This window comes from Perissodus microlepis, chromosome 17, assembly GCF_051167445.1.
Source record: "Perissodus microlepis isolate ML-2025 ecotype Zambia chromosome 17, ASM5116744v1, whole genome shotgun sequence".
NCBI classification, from domain to species: domain Eukaryota; kingdom Metazoa; phylum Chordata; class Actinopteri; order Cichliformes; family Cichlidae; genus Perissodus; species Perissodus microlepis.
Window position 1 is genome coordinate 12,053,681 of NC_140477.1, and position 4,974 is coordinate 12,058,654.

Genomic DNA, 4,974 nt, shown 5'->3' on the forward strand with positions numbered 1-4,974 from the left:
TGTGAGCTGGATGGACATCTTACTTTGTATATAATGTGTGAGCTCAAGTAAGAGTGCAGTGGGAAAGCTTTTGTTACGTGTGGGGTCTTCCACAATTCCACATCGGAAAAATCTCATAGCGTTCCCAGCTGAAACCGCATTTATTTGTGGCGCAGCACTTGTGCATGTCTGTGTGGTTTTAGGCTGTTGTTGAGGAAAAATCTCCATATCTTAAAGAACTGTGCCATGCACATAGGATATTTGTGCGTTATTGTTTGTGCTATATTGCTGCCATATGCTCAAGCTCTTTGTCTTTGAGGCACCAGCTTTCCCCTTTCTCTTCGTTGCCCTGCTCCAGATTACTTACAAGACGCTGCGCCAGTTCAGGGCGATCTATCATTGTCACCCATTTAGGAAAAAAGTTTTAAAAAGAGTTTGGATGTTCTCCAACATTTTGGCTTCGGCGAGCCTATAGAAAGTGTCAGTCCCTTTGTCTTCATCAACTATAGGAGGGTGGCTCTCATTTCCTGCAGATGTCACACATGCTACAATGTAGAGACATTGACAAGACAGAAACACACGTGCACGCACACAACCAAGAGGCTATACACATTAGCATGCCGTCTGTACCCTTTGCCAGAAAACACCCATGAGGGAGAATTGGGAGCAGCTGGAGATTCACCACTCCCCATGTGTTGAGGCCTCTTTGCATCACAAGGACAAATACACACTGCTTATATCCTCTGTACCTATCACATTGTAGCCATAGGGATGATATTTCAGCAAGATGTCTTAAAGTTACCTAAGAACACATGTTGCAGTCTCATTTATCAGTGGACCATGAATGTGTGTTTGCATGTACAAGGTAACACACTGAAATACTGGCAGTGTTGCTCACAGAAGAGCATGTGCACCCTTGGAAATTAGCCTGACAGCACACATTTAACATTTCTTAGGATGCAAGGTATTTGTTGAGCACTCATAAAAAAGAAAATTAAAAAAAAAAAAATCTGGTGCAACCACTTTTGCCTCAAGAAATACACCTGTGTTCAATATGTGCAGAAATACTTAGTTGTGGTAATTAAATGCTGTGGTCCTTTTAGCATAATAGATGTACACAGAAAGAACTTCTGTAACACATTTTGTGTTCACTGGAACATCCCCAAAGGTCTGGTTAAAGATTTGTTGTTGTAGCATTGGTTTTTGTTTTTCCTGAGGACCGTAAGCATTTTCTGATGAAGTAAAACTGAGATTGTGCTTTTGTGCAAGACCTGGTCTTTAAAGACTAAAAAGAAAACCTGAAATGATTAAGACTCAGGTCAGAGTAAGAGACACTGCTAAAAAGTTCAATAAAGGGGTGCGAAAGTCCTCAGTTATCTGCACACAACGAGAATGCAGTATTCACAGACCGTATCTTGTCTGTAACAACAAAGTCCCAAAGAGCGATCATCTTACAGCTTAACACATCTCAGCATGGTGTGCAGTGTGTCCTTAAAAAATTTGAGGGAACTTGAAAAAACTATGTACAGGAACAGCATGTGAAAGTCATGTCCTGAAAATGTGTGTGTGTGTGTGGGTGGGTCTTGTGGAGTAATTAATCCAAATTTTAAATTTTTGGTTCAAATCATCGTCAGTATCTATGGAGGTCAGGTCAGGCCAAAACTATAACAGTGAGTATCTACAGCCATCTGTAAAACACGGTGGATGCACTGTCATTGTTTGGGGCTGCATTTCAGCCAGTGTTGCTGGAGATCTTGTCAAAACTGATGGAATTATGAATGCAGAAAGGTATGGTCAGATTTTGATCTACCATGCACTATTATCTGGAAAACATCTGATTGGCAAATACACTGTCACTGCAGTCAAAACATGCCTGGATAGAAAAACATGGATTGGCCCCTCCAGACCTTGGATCTCAACATTAATGAGGCAGTGTGGGATCAACTTGAGATGGAACAGAACAAAAGACACTTAGCATCCAAGGAAAAAGTTTGAATGTCACTTGAGAAGCTTGGACAGCTATTCCGACTACTTACTTATGACAAAGCTTGCTGAGAGAGTTCAGGCTGTGGTAAAGAATAAAGGTGGTCACACCAAAGATTGACTTTCAAGTGTTATAAACTGTATTTCCATGAATGTTTGCACAGATTTCTCATATTCCTAGGAAAATATAAAGAAATTCAAATAATGCAGTTCACGTGACCTTTCAAGCGCGCGCGAACCCACTATTTGAACCCCGGAACACCACACCATCGGCTTGCATAACCACTCGTATAATCGGCGATCACAGCGAGTCTAAGCTACCGGCTTTATTAAAGGTAAGCGGGAAAAATATGTTGGCCACCCTCTGCGCCGCTCAAAATATACCTCTCACCCCTTTTTGTTTATCTGCCCGGTCGACGAAAAGACGCGCAGCCACGGTAATTGTAGAAACTAATGGTGGTGGTGCGTGTATGCGCCCAGATCAGCTGTCTGCGGCCCGGGACGGTGTAACTCCGTCACAGAGGGCCTTTGCACAGTACCGTATTGGAAGAATATAAAATTTACCTTTGTAATAGAGTATGCGTCAAGTACTGCCGGTGTTTAACCACTCACAAATTAGTACATGGAACAGTGCAATTACATTCAAATTTTCTGTTATAAACTACGGAAATGAAAGTATAAGTCATACCAGTTCCTGTTTAGTCCCAATCAAAACCAATTCTGCATCAGATTTTGTTTCTAAATCTGCACCGACCTTTATACTGTGACTCACCTCTCAGCGAGTTTGCGTCTGGTCTGTAGCACATTAGCTGTGGCCATAAATGTGTTTGACAGATTTCATACGAGATCAAAGCTTAGGAAAGGACGTGGCGTGTTTAGATAATGTCAACACTGGACGTCAAAGCCTAGGAGACTGAAGAACGGCACGTCAACATTGATCAAAACCTAATATGTGTCCTAATTGAGCAACAAATACTTTGATTGTCATTTAGAAAGTACCAACAAGGACATAAACTGTTTCCAGAAGAAGTAAGAATGTTTTGGGTTCAGGCTTTCTCTCTTGGGTGTTGTGGTTTTCCTCCTACAGTTCAAAGAAATATGCACTGGCTTATTTGCTTGTTCTGAATTTGCTATTAAGTGTGGGTGTGAGCATGAATTGCTGTCTGTGTCTGGCAACCTGTCAATGGGTGTACCCCGACCTTTTGCCCAGTGACAGCTACAGTCATGTGAAAAAATACATCTTTGACTCATAAAAATTAAGAGTTTAAATAGCAACCAGGTGCTCCTAATCAAATTTTAAATGTATAAATTCATGGATTTATGAACTATGAACTCCTCTGTATACCAAAGTACTTTAGAGCTTGGCTGAAATCGGATGATGCAAAGAATAAATGATCTGCAGCACGGCACCAAATCTACAAGAGAAGGGCTGAAAAAGAAAATAATCAAGGTATTGCAATAGCCCAGTAAAAGTCCAGACCTCAACCCAACTGAATCGCTGTGCCGGGACCTTAAAAGAATAGTACATAAACGAATCCTTGCAAACCCCAATGAACTGAAGCAACACTGGGGTCCAGAATACTGGACCACAATGATGTGAGAGACTGATAAAGTCATACAGAAAACAAGTACTTGAATTTATTGCTGCTAAAGGTAGTTCTATAAGCAAATGAATCATGGGGTCACAGAACTCCTGAAAGTCTTGTAAAAACGTTCTTTTCCACAGGAGTGTAGACAGGCTCCAGACTTCCTCTGAGCCTGAATTGGTCAAGAAGTTACGAAATGATGGCTAAATTGTTTAAAGGTTCGCTATCCATCGGTATACAGAAAGTTGAATCTTTCTGCATGTCTAAATGCATCGAGTTGCTGTCGTATGTTTGATTCCTCATACACAGTAATTTGAAATGGGGGCAATGAGTGCCTGCCTCATGCCCCAAAGTGTTTCTCACTTGCTTCTCAGTACCCATAGCTGAGAAAGCTGTGGTTTCGGAGGTATTCATGTGTATGTTTCACTGTGCGCGTTGGAGGGTCTTTGTCCATGGGAGAATGAGCTTAGATAGAAACAAACTTCAGAAAGCGTTTCAAGACGGCATTTCAAAAGCTTTCCTTTTGATAATGATGAGCGTCAGGTTGATGAGGGCGGTGATTGATAACAAACAGATGTCGAGGTGGTGTCGAGGTTAGGCAGCCATGCTGTGACAGATTGAACTTCGAGCACAGGTACCATGGCGGTATCTGTTTAAACGATGATAAAGCAGGAATTTGTTTAGAAGTTGTAACAGGACGCTGCGGTTTCTGACTCACACTTCCTGTGAGATGGCACGAAGTCAGGGGGATGTCCTATTGTGTACTGACCAACATCAACCATTTTGATAAATACTGACAGTTAAATTATCCTGCTTATATAATCTAGGTTTGTGTATCGCCGTGTTTGTGCAAAGCCCATTCTTTTAACCGAATAGATTGTTGTGATTTGTGGTATGTGATCAAATTTGCTTACATTACAATGTACTTAACTGACTTTTTTCCCAGCACAAGTCAAAGAGAAGTGTCTGCTGAGTCAAAAAAAAAAAAAAAAAAGCTTGAAAGTGATGGATGTTGTGTTGCTTACATGTGGCAAAGTAGGTCAATAAGGCTATGGAATTTCATGCTTCAAGTATGTCAGGGGTGCTTTACTTTAACATGGCCTCTCTGGCATTTACTGATGGTGTCTATACACTGTAATTTATACGAGCTGAGTGGTGTTTCTGTTTAAAGAGAGGGCTGAAGTCTTTAAACTTTTTACAGGCTGGCTGTAGTCTGTCTGTACACCCTATGGATGTGATTAGCAAGCAGAAACAAAAACTACATGCTCAGCTTTGAAAGGTTCTTCAAAGCAGCATTAATGTAGAATAAATGGCAGAGATTTTTTTTGCAAAAATACTCGAAAAATAGTCTTTTCTGTGTGCGTATTTTTTGAGCTCTGCGATATCAATAATACCACATTTTTAGATCAGTGACTGAAAATAAAGA